At 38.7% G+C, this 16,192-nt stretch overlaps 1 pseudogene; it reads right to left on the minus strand.

Annotated features, from left to right (window-relative positions):
• Positions 1–11,210: 11,210 nt before the first annotated feature.
• Positions 11,211–11,308, minus strand: LOC122803007 (annotated as a pseudogene).
• Positions 11,309–16,192: the final 4,884 nt, after the last annotated feature.

Raw genomic sequence — 16,192 nt, forward strand, 5'->3', positions numbered from 1 at the left:
TCCCTGACTTAATGTTTTGTGTTCCATTTTTTCTTTTTTCTTTTTATTTTCTATACATTCTAAAAATACATTTTTATATTTCTTTTTGAATTGAATCCACCATATTGTCCAACTTTCACAAAAATCTCTCATACTGACATTTCGTTGCCATAATTCTGTAATCTCTTTTCTTTCTCCTGAATCTCTTTTTCATTTACTCTTTTTATGCCTTTTCCTATTTTAATATATTCTCATTTTCATGAATTCTTATCCAAATCATCACATGAACAGACTACTCATATTTAATTTTTTTATATAACTTAGGCCTTCTGATATAAAAAGTAATCAATTTCTGTCTTAATTTCATTTCTTTTGTAAGCCCAGCATTTATTTTCCCATATTTTTAATTTTCTACTTTTCATAATTTCAGTAACGATTTTATCATCACAACTATTTTTTTTTATTTCTCAAATTACAATTAAAGTCACTTATCATTATTGTATCCATGTTAATACAGACATAATTAGGTATACTTTTAAAAATTGTTTATCTTTCTTTTTTGTCACATGTGCATATAAAACTATTAGTCTAGATACGTATTTTCCCATTTTATATCCACTACTGTTATTCAGCCCAGTTCTATTGTAATATCTAATAGTTTTATATTTTCTTGGCATAGTATACATATACCTGAACATGTTTCTTTGCCTATATTCCAAATAACAGTACTGTCCAATGTGTTTGTGTGCACACTTTCTTCTTCTGTTAGCATTCTAATGCTTCTAACACTATTACTTGAGCATCTACTGCAGCAAGCCATTGTAAAATACTAATTCTCTTAATATTCTTCATACCGTTCACATTCAAAGCTAATATTTTCAGCTTTATATAACAGTTATTAGAATAATATTCGTATCCTTTACTTTACTTATTCTCTCTTACCATTATATTTTAAAATTGTCTTTTTCTTTCCCTAACTCTCTTTCCTATTGAATTTTTCTTGCCTTTTCCTATATGCCATCTTCACTTGTTTCATCTGTCTCTTTTTCTTTTTCTTTCTCTTTGTCTTTCCCTTTAAATTTAAATACCATTTCTATGTTTTTTGTTGTATTGTGTGCTCTTGTATAGCATTCATTTCTAACTCTTTTTCTTGCATAATTTCATTTTCATTTTCTTGTATTTCTATCTCACATTCTAACCATGAGTGTCCCATATTACCACATTTCTTACATTTCACTTAACATTTCTTTGCATTATGACCTGTCTGACCACATAAATAACATCTTTTTTGTCACATTCATTAATTAAATGATCACTTTTTCCACAAAAATAGCAAGCCTTTGGTTGTCCTCTGTACCTCACAAAACCTCTATTGCCATGCAGATTAATAATACTAGGTATATGTATCACATTGTCACTTTCTATTTTTTAAATTATTTCACATTCCCAACGCCCAGTCCATAATCCTCTTTCATTATAGATTTTAGTAGTATCCATCACTTCTTCACATATTGTCAGCCAATATTGCCTCAGTTCTTTTGCTCTCACTTCAATTTTAAACTGAATCAAGATTTTTTTTTTGCTTGAAAAAGGCTTGCACAACATATTCTGACCATGGAAAGTCTTCTTTCTTTTTTTCATAGGCCCCCAAAAAGTTTTCCATAGCCTGGCCAGTTTCAAAAAACAAGTCACAAAATGTTTCTTTGTTAATTAAAATGAAAGTACCTCTTCTTCTTTTACTTCCAGAGGTGCAGTAAAATTGTTCCCTATGTCATATCTGTCCAGGCCTTTTTCTTTTTTACTGCTCATTAGAACAACATATTTTTCTTTACTTCCTTCACCTCTGTCTTCTACTTAGCTCTTCTTCCACCATTTGAGCATAGGACTTTTTTTCTGGAACCTTCTCTGGCTAGCTGTTTTTCCTTTTCTTTTTCTCCTTTTTCTGTTTTTTTTTTTCATAATGTCACTCCAGGATATAGCAGTTCCACTTTCTGGCTTATTTTGGATAATTAACTCCTCCAGATACTCATCCCGCAATCCTCCCAACTGGAGGGTTGAACTAACTTATTTTTCTGTCATTTCTGCCATTTCAAACAGATTTTTTCTGGAAATTTTCTTCTGAATCCATCTCCATCACTGCATTTAGCTCCATCTTCTTCCCAAACTCCTCACCATCAGCAGACAACATTTTTTTCTGCTGCTCCCAAATCACCTGAAAACATTTCTGGTAGCAATTCTACCATTTTGTCTTCATTTTTCAACACATTTAACTTACAAATTGCCTTGGCTCTCAGCAGCCATGTTTTCTCCCTGTTCCTCCTGGCTGCCTCTTTGCCTGGACAGGAAACAGGAAGTCAGGATGTGTAATACCTAATCTCTTCCCCCTCTTGCAAAGAGTAGGGGAAGTTCCCTGATTCCCTGCCCAAATTTCTCCTTGAAGTATAAATACCACCTCAGGTCAACCCTGAGAAAAGGCTACTAACCAAGTGGGACTAACCCATGCAACAAAGGACAATAAATAAAATAAATAAATCTATGCATTCTTGTAGGTATGTCTCCAAATTATGTTGCTGATGGTACCCGCATTATGTTCATACTCCAAGAACATGCGCAAAGTAGTCAGATTTTCCACTGGTTTTGTGAGGTATTTCAAAGTTGATCTAGAACAAATGGCCACTCCTATGATATCTACTGAGCCAATGGACTTCAGACAGAGCAGTCTGGATGGAGACATCTGGATGAGGGCCAGCTTTCAGATCCAGCAAGATCTCTGTGATAAACATTGCATTAAATGTTTCAAAGGTTGAAAATTATTCTGGATTTCTTGCGTGCAGGCATGTTTTTAGCTTAGTCAACTCTACACTGATTTTTGGGCACACAAACACTGGCTCTGAATGCCAACTTGTCCTGCATTTGTCTCCTTAGGGATCTCATGGAGATAAAGAGGACTCTAGACTCATAGATATTTCACCAGACTGGTAGGTAATAATTATATCTGTGTAATTTGTTCTTCTCAAAACACTTCTCAAAAACACTTCACAATGTGACCTGTAATATTCAATAGCCAATAAATGTTAACTATATTTGTTATTTAACCATGGAAAAATAAATTATGGAATCCCAGGATCACTGAATAAGTGGAGTGCAAAGAGGAAACTCATCTTAAAATATATGGACATTTTCTTTACAAAACACTGCAAAAATCAAGTACTAGATAATAAATAGTAGACAGAGGAGCTAGATAAAAAGTATACTGGTAACACAATTGAAGAAACAAAAAGGATCTACAAAAATAATATATAGGTTAACCAAAAATGACTTAATAAACATCAATGGATGTAATTAAAATAAATGACTATACATTATAAGTAAAAGCATCAATAAATGGAAAAGAAAGTCTAAGCAAACAAGCTTCAGCAAAATGCCACTCAGACCATGATGGCAATCCAAAAAAGGAAAGGGTAACCAGGAAGTAAATTTATAGAGAAAAGAAAATTAAATAATTAAAAAGATAAATAAAATAGCATCCAAAACACAAAGTGCATGCAGACAAGCAGTTTACAACAACAGTTAGATTAAAAGAAAGAAATTTAATTTGTTAATTTTTATTAAAAACAGCATCGGAAATATGACTTTCAAGTCCAGATTCTGAGAAAAAGCTGCTGAAGTACAAAACATATATCATCAGATTTCAGAGAAAATTATACAGATTTCTAGAAATCTAGCATCTTCAGAGCTCAAGGGTCTAAAGAAAAGAAAGCTGTCAATGAGGCACAGTCATGCCTTCTGCTTCATCAGAATCGAGTCATACATCTTGCAAAATAGTTCAATGGTAGGATGACTCTTCAATACAAATCTTAATCCATAGTGGCATAATATATATAGTCCAAGGGCATCAACTTTAATAAGACTTTTTATGTTTTTCCTCTCTGTTATTCATTGCTAAAGAGCTGTGCATGATTGGAAGGAACTCTCAAAAATATAAATGATCGTAAAGTGTTATATGGCCCTGAATGCTTTTTTTATATGTGCGTGTGTGTGTGTGTGTGTGTGTGTGTGTGTGTGTGTGTGTGTGTGTGTGTGTGTGTGTAAACATGGTTGGCTGGTCAAACTGCAAGCTAGATACCAGTAAATAAGTTCTTCAAATCAACACATTGGTGTCACAAAAGTCTTTAGATTAGCCACACATGTCTTATTCAATTCAATATATTTCTCAAGAATACCTCCTTTGTGGCCACTACCTTAAAAAAACATTCAGCATAATAGGTATGCTTAGAGTTTGCGTTCCTTGATATGTACAAAAGCATTGCATTTGATTAGAACACTTTACAGCACTTTGGAAACTTGCAGAATTAGAGTAGTTTACCACCCTGGTTGACACAGTGACATCTGCAAAAATTTATTTCAAAAATTGCTTGGCTAAGGATAGAAGGAAAATGTCTGGCATGGAAAATTATAACTATGCTACCACTTTAAATGAAAATGGTTGAGGTCATTGCATAAATACAAAACCTCATTGTCATTGTGAAGCATATGGCAAAGATAGAATAACAGCTATGCTAAACTTAGAAAGAAGGAAATGTTTCTAAATGAAAAAAGAGTGACTGTAACAAGGGCTGAGATATTCAGGTACATTACATTTAATAAGGCAAAAGTGAATGTGCAACATGTATTGTCAAGAGTACAAGCAAAGGAAGTAAATATGCCTTTAAAAGTTTTAAAGATTATTGAAGGCGAACAATGTAATAATGGCAGACTCATTTGTTACCTGAAATGTTTCTTGCATGTGCACTGTATTCACTCTATAGCAACTATACAGAAAAGAATTAATAGATCACATCTTAACCATTCTGTAAATTGATTTGGTGTGCAGTCAGTGGGATATATATTAGATTTATGTGACAAAGAAATGCAGTTGGCAGCCTTTGTAAACCTTTTACTTCCTATACTCTATGGTAGTCTTTCATTTCATGGTCTGGAATGGAAGCACATTCTTTAAGTCACTTCTTAAGGATCACTGCAGTAATGCAAACAAATGCAGAACATAGTATGTGGTGATTATCATCAGAATAGTATGGTCAGATCTATGATTTTATACTGTTCTTTAGCATGAAGCATACATTTCTGAATGCTACTTTTACATTTTTTTTTTATTTTAGACATGGCCAATATTAATGTAAGTGCTTATGAAATTTTACTTTTTATCAGTATATAGCTAAGTTTCAATGACTGGTAAAGGATTCTTTGCATGTTTTGTGTTGAATCTAAAATAGTGTTACTACTTCAAAGTCTTTCAAGATAATTATACCGATGACAGGCAAGCAAAGTATCAGGTTCCATTTTAAGTCATTTACAAGAAGTCAAGGATAACTTAAGTTTTAGTAAATGCACTACAGAAATTATGACCTTCGTAATTAGTGAGCATCATTCAAAAGTAGTATATATGAACTCATGCAATGTATGACAAACAGTCAGCATTTATATTCAAAGTGCTGCAAATCTCAGGACAGCTATTTTTCAGCCTTTGTTGTCAGCATTTTTGCCTAAACTCAAGAATGCAGAGTACTTAACTGTATCATTTATACAACTATGGACTTTATTCATGATGAGGTGACCCTACAAAGCAGAATAAGGCTTCTGAAGTGTCACATAAAATAATAAAGAACATGAGAATGAGAGTGAGACAGACAAGTGAATAGATATAGGACCTCTAGTTCCTCACTCAGTAAAGCTACACAAAAAAAGATGGGCAATCCATGAATTTGCTAAGCAACTCAGTTACAGTACATACTGGAACAGTCAAGGGATTATCATCACACTCTGTATATAAATAGTATAGCTGTATTAAGCAGGGAAAACCTTCAACTTTCACTACTTTTCAAGAAAGTATTTGTTTATGGCTTATAGTTGTACTACATACCTAACAAAAAAATTATCCTTTTCTATAGCAAAAATTGTCCCGGCCCCCTTTAACTCACACCAACACCAAAAGACAGTTGACATCCTTTATTAATACAACCAATTATTAACTTTATTCACATAAAACAATGAATAACTGGAAACTTCACATTCTTTCAAACAACTTCATAGCAGCATATCCACTCACTCTGACTAAGTCATTCATCAGGGCAGTGTACCCACTCACCCTGTTCAATCATCCATAAGGACAGCATGCCTACCAACCCTGACCAAACCTTAAACGGGCAGCATACCTGTTCACCCCTTCCAAATTAAGCAGCGCCCAAATAAGTTCATTTATTATCAACGAGCATTCAACAACTCACTTGATCCCCGATCTCAGTGCCATCAACACCCTTACCTAGAGAGGGGAAAAGAAGAGGACAATCCTGCCCCTCTTCTCTGCCCACCAGCCTGTTCCCAGGTTGTTCCCCCTCTTATCCCATAACCTTCACCATACCCTCTGGAAACAATTTTAAGTGAACATTAAACAAATCCAGGCACACATCACTCAAATCACCCCATCTGATCGTAACCACACAACATCACTATATTTGAAATCCCTATGTTTTATAGTATACATGCCTAAATCTCCCAATCGCTTGGCCAACCTGTGATTAACAAACCTCTGAACACTCTCAATAGCCCAATAACTGATTGCATTCCTCCACATCAAGCGTGGAACTATCTCTGACCATGCTATACACATAGCAGGGCACAAAGTCTGCAACCTAAACAAATCCTCTGCTTTAACATCTACCAACTGCTTCTTTGAAAGGATTCCCAGATCATTACTCCCCAAATGTATTTGTGGATAACCTACTCTCAACCTTACCACTTCAAACTCACGCATCAGTTGTTCCCATCAAAGCCCTCTAACCTCATGCCAAGTAACTGTCCAACCTAACTAAGACAACCCCAAATTCTGTCCGTCCACCCTAACCACTGCCCATTTCTCTGCCCAATGGATGTAAGAATAACCCAGGATGACAATTTGCTTTCCTAGAAGAGAAAGAAATGAAATGTAATAACATATACAGTGTAAACCTTATCTAATATATGATAAAAATGAATTAGAAGACCACCTCCCCTCTCTTTTAATAATCTCAATGGAACTGCCATCTCTAGCTAAGTCTGAAGCCCTGCCAATGCAAAAGGAATGAGATGCAAACCTGTCTACTGGAAAACCCATGCAACTAAAAACTCTCCTGATTACATGTACTAGCCGACCACTTGTCACCAACCTGCCATCCACTGAATGGAAAACCAAGTCATACGGGCCCGCCACTTGAGTCTGCTTTAATTGCATAGCCCTCCTTACTGGGGCAAAGCCTAACATTCCAATCTTATTTGAGCACTATTGATGCACCTTTCCCCAACTGCTCTGTCTTAGTCTTCCATAATCCAATAATAACCATCCCAGGGCCTATCATTACATCCCTCCAAAGTAATGATCCTAACAGCTCAGACACATGAAATGCACCAAAATATAGCCATACACACAATGTAACCCACATAATATAATCTGATGAGTTACTTTCCAGTAAAACTAAGCCCTTTAGTAAAACCTTCAAGAATGCACTTGTCAGTGGCCATCACATATCACGACGCTCCCCAGCCACTCTTACCCATTCCTTCAACATATGCCCTACCATTCAAGACTTCATAAAGTCATGTAACCTCGATACCTGTGCAAATATGCTAATTGCAGCTAAATCCACCCTAACTGTTTGTAAGACTTTACCTAAATCCCAGGCTCTAGTTAAATAATGAAGCAGTAATTCATCAGATCAAACCCCTTCATCTTCTGGCAATTGTAAAACAAACTGATCAAATTCACAAAGAGCCCTACCATAAGCCTTCCTGGTAGACATCACTCAAGACTGATGCACCAACCTCCTGGTTACCTCGACCCAAGGTTCCATCCCTCCTCTGGCAAGGATAGCGGCACTTCTTCTGCCTCTGGTGCCAACAGCTGAAACCTGGGAAATTTAAATCGGGACAAGCTATCAGAAATGACATTACTCACCCCAGGCACATGCTCCCCTGCAAATGAAAAGTTAATTATCAAATTCTGTAAAACCAACTTACACAAAATTAACCATAGTAATTCTGACCTGGTCATCTTCTTCTGTAACACCAGCATCACTGCCATGTTACCCAAATCAAAAATACCCGCTTCCCCCACAAATGCTCCTTCCAAACTACTGAGGCTACCCAAATTGGCATCAATTCTAAAATTGCGACCTCTCTTTTCCATTCTTCCTTCCAGTGCAGATGCCATCTAACTGCAAACCACTGTCCCCCAAAATAAGCCCACATGCCAATGCCCCCTGCTGCATCTGTGAATAGTTGAAGTTCCTCTTGCCCCACCCAGTCTGCCTGCCAAAAAGAAACCCTATTGAACCAATCCAAAAAACACAACCAAAGCAGCAAATCCTCCCACACCAACTATTCACCCCAACCCAACACTGACCTACAGAAAGTACACCCTGGGTGCTCCGCCCAACATGCGAAATTCAACAACCCCAGCAGCTCCATAACTGTCTGGATCTGTACCTTATCCTTAGCCACAACCAACCTTATTGTAGCTTTCTGTCTGTCTATCTTATCCATGGGCAGGCAAAACAATCCCCTGCATCCACCAATAAACTCAAAAATTCCAAAGCCTTTGCTGGGTTTTCCAACTTATGCTGAACCAAAGGGACCCCTAATTGTCATACATACACAGAAATTCCTGTAGCCCTTCCTGCACACCTTCTTCTCACTCCCCAACTAACAAAAAAATCACCCAAGTAATCTACTGTCTTCTGCTTACCAACCATCTGCTGCCACACCCATTGAAATGCCGCACTGAATTTCTCAAATGTTGCACATGCAACTGATAAAATCCATTGGCATAGCCTTGTCAAAATAAAATTTGTTACCTACTACCATGCCTACTAACAGCCAGTCCTCCTGCTTGATTGGCAGCAAATGAAAGGCTGACTCAATATCCACCTTCACTAACCATGGCTCCTTAAAACACCTAATAACCCCAACACCATCGCCCAAGGATGCATAACTAACCCTGCAATAAAATCATTAACCGAGCCCCCTTTGGGATATGGCAAGTGATGAATCAACCTGAACTCCCCATCCATTTCTTTGGTGCTAGACCCAATGGAGAAATCTTAAAGGTGTCAAACAGCGGACTGTCAAAAGGGCCCATTGGCCAACCTGCCTGGCACTCCTTCTCAACCAAACCCCGCAAACTGTCCTCCTTGCTTCACACTGATCACAGATTCTTGCAAACCACTCCATCTCCAACTACCTTAGATTTAATAGTGAACCCATGATAAAACCCATCTAATATCTCCTTCTTAAGCACAAGATTAGGAAAATCTTAGACCACCTTAATGGGAAAAGGCGACCCTTCCCCTACCCCCCCTGAAAAGCCCTCCTCCCCAAAGTCCACAAAAATTGCATCTACCTCTATGGGTCTGAAACCTCTGCACAGGAAAAAAGTCGCCCTCCCCTGACACAAAGTTTGGAATCATCTAATTAATCTCATGGTGCCCGCATTGAATGGCTGGATGATTCCCCCCACACCTTCAACAAGCATGCAAGAACTTGCACCCTACCCACACACAACTTTCACCATTAAAGGCCCAACACACACCAACCCCTTCTCCCCCTTTACCCCCTCTACTTATCCCCCCATAACTGTCCATCATGGTAGCCACCCAGATGTTTGGATGCTGCACCTCCCAGCGAAGAGAAGGATCCAGTGCTTTTCACTTCTGGAACCTCTGATCATACCATAACCAAGCGTTCCTTGGCTGTAAACCCTGCACCTCCCAAATCATGAGGAAAATAACCTAAAAGTGGCAAAGCCAAAGTTCCATCCTTTTTTAGCTGCACCGCCATGTAATAAATTAAACCTAACACCCAATTATCCCATGTCCTAGGGCGAATTCTACCTACCCTCTTCCTCCCCAATGCAGCCAATGTGGCCAGCAAATCCTTACTGTTAGCCGACTCCACTTCAACCAGCCATTGTACCCTCCAGCATCAATTAACTCAATGACCACAGAAAGAATGTGCGGTATCAAAATGACTGCACCTGGTCTCTGACCTAGGGCCTGTGTGGTTAACCAGTCACCCGGGCGAAGGCCAAACTCAGAACCTAGTTCCAAGCCCCATGCTGTACTAGCCACTGACCCTGTGCTGCCCCCCAACTGTTTCCCCCCACTGTACCCAGAAACTCTGACAGCCTCTGCAACTGCACCCCCCATGGTATTCCATTCACTACCAAAAGCCATCCCCCAAGCCTCCCTGTCCTCCCCAGCTGCCCCCACATTCTCAGCACCTACCCCACCTGCCAAGATACTTGATGTAAGATCATTACCTGATCCTCCATCTTGAGTCCCATCTGAAACTGATGGGCCAGCTGGAACCACATCCTTCAATACTCACTGCCTCTTGTCACAAGCTGTCACTGTAGCCCTTGGAATGGATCACTGCCTTTCTGACTGGATTCATTCAGCTGCTCTGTCACCTCCGCATCCACAGTAGATACCCCTTGGAAAAGTTCTTCTGCCTGTGCCACTATCATCTCCCAATGCTTCCAAAGTCTCTGAATGTTAGCCATCTGAAGAGGAAAGAAAAAAAAAACACACATTATTCAATGATTACAGCCATGTGCTTAGCCCACTCAGCTCCCTCCCCATTAAGTGTCCTTACTGTCTCATCCTTCAGTGGTCACTCAGCCAACTCAGCTCTGTTTCATAAATCTACACCCTTGCCAAGTACTGCATCCAATACTTCAAGAATTGCACCCAGCACCCTGTCCACTACAGCATAGTGCTTTAGCCCACTAGGCCACTCCACAGCCCTCAACCAATCCACCAATCTCAGGGACAAGCAGAGACAGTTTTAATATTAGCCCTATACTATACCTTTCTGAAAAAAAAAATATGCTTAATACATCTACCGACCCAGCATTCACATCAGAGCTCTTCCACCCACCCCTAAACCCTGACTGCACTGTGATAAAGTCCACGTTTCTGTTATATATATATATATATATATATATATATATTTTTTTTTTTTTTTTTTTTTTTTTTGGACTAATAGCTCCTTGCACTCACCTCTTATAAAAGACTAATTTAGCAGAATAAAAAAAATATTACTATGCTTCCCACCCTTTCCTAAAGAGTGGCCATCTAGTATCATGAGCGGCCTGAGTGGAAGCACTCCCCTTCTATGTGCCTTCCCCTTTGCACCTAAAAATAAATATCAGCTGCATCACAAATTAGCTTGTTAATCTTACACAGGGACCATGCTAATTTTATATATTCCAATTTTAGTATACCCACTGCCAAAGCAGGCACAAGTCTTTCCTGACTCACTGTTGATTCTGTGAATTACTTTTTTTTTCTTTTATACATGGCATCTATTCTCCCTGATAGAGCGCCAAGACTAACCAAGCAAAGCTCTCTGGAGCACCAAGGTGGAAATAACAGCTCTCCACCTCACAGCGCATGCACAGAGCCTCAGCCCTTGTGAACGAATAGTTCCCAACCTGAAAAAAGGCCAAAAAACCTGTACTCAAAGGCCTACTATTGGTAAGGATTACCGCTCATCAACTTTGACTCCCCCATCCACAGGCAGCCCAAAACCACCCTTAAACATGGAGTAGCAATGGTGAAACACCAAGGATCACACAGAAGGCCCTGCTCCCCCTCCCCTCAGGAGCTAAGTACCATGAGGTCACCAGCAGCAGCCCAGGAAGCAAGGAGAACCACATAAGATAAGACAGGGGATCTGGGGAAAATGCAGCAATTACCAGAGGCACCATCCTTAACTTAAAACACAGGCCAGATAAGTAACACACACACCCACCATCCATGCTGCCCTACTCCCCCACCAGCACCTGAGACTAGCACTGGGGCCATTCTCAACTCATCCTTCTAACACCTATCTTCCACACATGCCTCATCTCCCCACTCCACTCATCTAGCAATGAAGGAAAGAAAAAAAAATAAATTAAATTAACCAGAACAGTAAACTACACTCCCCAGCCATCCTTACCAACCTGTCACCATCCCACACACTCATCATCCAAGGCCTATCTTCCACTGAAGTACTTACAGGTCATCCTTGACATGGGTTAGCTTCAACAACTCACCCCAAAATGTGACCCCACTTTCTCTGCTGACAAACTATAAAAACAAAGTCCCTCCCTAAACCTACATCACTTCCTCTAACTTTAACCCCTCAATGCCCAGAGCCCAGCTACCTATCTAGCCCACACCAAAACCCCCCACCCTCCCTCCTTTCCCATTCCTCCTATACTACCTCACTTCTCCACCCACCTTGCCCCACAGAGGGTCCTGGCCAAACCTTATTTGTAAAGATTTAAATGATTAATTGCACTAGTAACTGAAGCTTGACACTTTTATTTTTATTTTCCAGAAACCCATATTACAGCTCATGAAATGTGTTCCTGTTTTGGGTTTCTTTCTCTTCTTATTTTGGACATCGACCCTGATTTTCTCATTGAGGAAACTGAGGCCTGTATTAATCATACACCTATTTTTCAGCTTTATGTCATGCTCATTTACTTTCTGCAGGAAATATTGACCTTTCCTTCATTCCTTCCAGTTTTACCCTATACATTTTCCACACATTTTTGTTGTTTTCATTTTCCAGTTTGGCTGTGTTTTTGAGCAAAGTTGATCACTGGTAGCCCAGTATCAGTTTTTCATGTCCTACTATGGAGACAAGGCTTGTGCAAGTATCTTACAATGTTTCTCCATGTTTTCACATAATATGAACAATATTGCATCATTCTAAAATGTTTTCTGTGCTTTTTAATTGCTATGAAATATTTTCTACTGGATGTTATGCATTATGGTTAAATGCAGATGACATAAGCAGGGAAATGACTTTTTATACGCTATAAATGTGATGCCATGCCAGTTCTGTATGCATTTTCTTGAACTATTGCTTAAAATTCTTTATTATCCATTCTTAAGACTTAAGGAGGTGATCCTACTTAGTGCAGTACAAAGGGATGCATAAGTGAGCTAAACAATACCCTCAATGCCAATTTATGGAAGTGCTAGATAGCTTCACATGACATCTACCTTTAATATCACAGCATATTCCTGGACCTGATTCAGAAGCAGTGCACACTATATATACATGACAACAAAATAGTTTCAGGCCTTTTATTTTTCATTGTAGGTTTCATTCATACACATACTGTTATATAACACTCTTTATTTTTAACTTGCAATCTACAAAATACTATAATTGGAAACTTATTTAAATATATTCCAGTTTCAAGTCTGTTAAAATATGGCTTCAGTTTGATCACTGCTTGTTTTGAAAATATTTTTAATGATTGTTCAGCTCAGATATGAGCATCTGAATACTTTTCTGCCTTTTTCTTTCAGGTACAGTAAGCAGAATACTCCTGCAATATCTGCATTGTCTTACCTCCTGACTGATGTGACAGTCCATACATACACTTTAATGATTCTACAGGCCACTTTCTTCCATGAGAGGTCTTTTGAGGAGATGGACAATGTGATTCAAAAGGAAGATGAAGTGACTGATAGATAATATTTATTAGTAAGCATGGGGGGGGTTTCTGCACTAATTTTTTTTGCAGGAAGCAAAAACGCATCTTCTAGTATGGAAAGCTAGATAGGGCAGAACTAATAGTCAGATATGAATTATAGATTCTACAATGTACCATTATTATCTAAACAAGAAAATGTTATACCTATGATAACAAGACAACTACACCTTTGTTATAAGAAGTCTTAAAAATCTGCTCAATGTATTGAATCAGAGAATCACAAAAATAGCAAACTGGTGTACTGTCACATAAATACTTCAGAGTTGTCGGCCACAGTGTGTGTGTGTATGTGTGTGTGTGTGTGTGTGTGTGTGTGTGTGTGTGTGTGTGTGTGTGTGTGTGTGTGTGTGTTTGTGTATGTGTGTGTATGTGTGTGTGTTTGACAGAGAGAGACTAAACACGGAAAATTAAAAGCACTAAACTTTGCTACAAAAAATAAAAACGATAATGAGTACCTTAACAGGCTAATTCCTGAATGAAAAGAATAGAAAAATATTTAGATGCCACCACTATGAGTGCTGTTGACTTTTGATAGAAAAGGCCAACTGTTATTTTTTAATATAAGTATTTATCACCAGGAGGTAGCACAGCAAACTCAGCTTGTTTCATCTTCATGAGAAAATACATTTGGTTTCTTCTTCCCACAGCATCAAACACAGTATGGAATATCAAAGTACAGGTTACAAGTCTTTGATTCAGGTTTGAATATTCCCTACCATTAGGCTAACAGATGGCAGTTACTCTTGTACTGACCGCTGAGAATGGCTAACCTTCCCCTGCACTCTATGGGTGGCATTGGCTGAGTAACTGTGGCTCATAGTACAGCTTCAGCTACATTCGGTTTGTGAGATGACTTGTTATGTTTCCTTATGCCTTGAAGTTAAAATAATGATGTAGTAAGGACAGAACTCTTCTGTGTAAGCTTGCAGTACTACTACTCTATATAAAGATTTAACAAAAAGTTAAAGAACAGGTGCTGAAGCTGTCGGTTGTGCATGTTTTGTTTAATATACTTTTTTTCTGATTTCAGTAATTACTTAAAATAATGAACTGGGAGATATCAATACTGCTTACAACCTCAAGTATGCACTGTGTGTGGCATAACTGTTTAAATCTTTTATACAGTCTGTCTAGCACTAACTAAATTTAAATCAAACACTAGTCTGTGTCTCATGTTACAGGCAATATGAATCAAATGAGTCTGACTGGTTATCGTCTCATATTTCCAATTGCTCCTAATGAAATTTATTTGATCAGAGCTATGGTAGCTCAGTAAGTTCTAATGAAGTGGTGAATTGAATCTAAGCAATACATCCAATTTGGGTGAATAATGCAAGGTTTAGCCATAACAGGTGTGCATTCCAGCTCTGCAAACATCTGCATTGTCCATAGCTGAACAGAATATAGTGCTATTATACAATAGCATTATTATTCTATTTCATCTCTTCTGTTCCATGTTTGCTTACATGCTGAATTCTATGGTGACTCCTTACAGATGTACTACACATGCATATGCCCACATATGTGATGACTCTTGACCACTGCATCAGAAATAAGTCCAGTTGGTGGTTGGTGCAACATTTTTTTGCACAGGTAATGAAATCCAAATACAGAATGTCTGTATATCATCTTGCAGCTCAAAATGCTGTTTATTTTACAAAGGACAATAAAAATCATTGCAAACTTGTAGAAATAGGTTAATTTTCATTCTGGCCAGTGCTCTTCACTAATACCTTAAAGATGTCTAGTGCATTCCAACATGAATTACAGTTTCCCCTTGGTTCCATACATAAAGCACCTCCCAAACTCAAACAGGGTAAGCTCCCAGTTCATTCTTTACTGCAGGGATACCTAGAAGGCTGGTTCCTTCCTCCCATCTCTGTCTCTCTGGTGAGTCCTACTTCTTTTCATACATCTACCTTAAACCATAAGTCAGGGAGACAGGAATCTGCCATTATGGTGAGCTAGAAGTCTGGGAGACAGGAATCTGCCATTATGGTGAACTAGAACTCCAGGAGACAGGAATCTGCCATTATGGTGAACTAGAACTCAGGGAGACAGGAATCTGCCATTATGGTGAACTAGAACTCAGGGAGACAGGAATCTGCCAATAAGTTGAGCTATAAGTCAGAGAGACAGGAATTTGCCATCATGGTGAGCTATAAATCAGGAAAACAGGAATCTGCCATTATGGTAAAGTAGAAGACAGGAATCTGCCAATAAGTTGAGCTATAAGTCAGGAAGACAGGAATCTGCCATTATGTTGAGCTAGAAGTCAGAGAGACAGGAATTTGCCATCATGGTGAGCTATAAATCAGAAAGATAGGAATCTGCCATTATGGTGTACTAGAAGTCAGTGAGACAGGAATCTGCCATTATGGTGCAGTAGAAGTCAAGGAGACAGGAATCTGCCATTATGGTGAGCTATAAGTCAGGAAGACAGGAATCTGCCATTATGGTGTACTAGAAGTCAGAAAGACAGGTATCTGCCATTATGGTGTACTAGAAGTCAGTGAGACAGGACTCTACCATTGTAATGAAGAAGAAGTCAGGGAGACAGGAATCCAACGTTATTGTGAGCTAGAAGCCAGGGAGACAGGAATCTTTCATTATGGTGAGCTA

The sequence above is a fragment of the Protopterus annectens genome, chromosome 5.part0 (genome assembly GCF_019279795.1).
Source record: "Protopterus annectens isolate FY-2018-M chromosome 5.part0, PAN1.0, whole genome shotgun sequence".
Classification (NCBI taxonomy): domain Eukaryota; kingdom Metazoa; phylum Chordata; order Ceratodontiformes; family Protopteridae; genus Protopterus; species Protopterus annectens.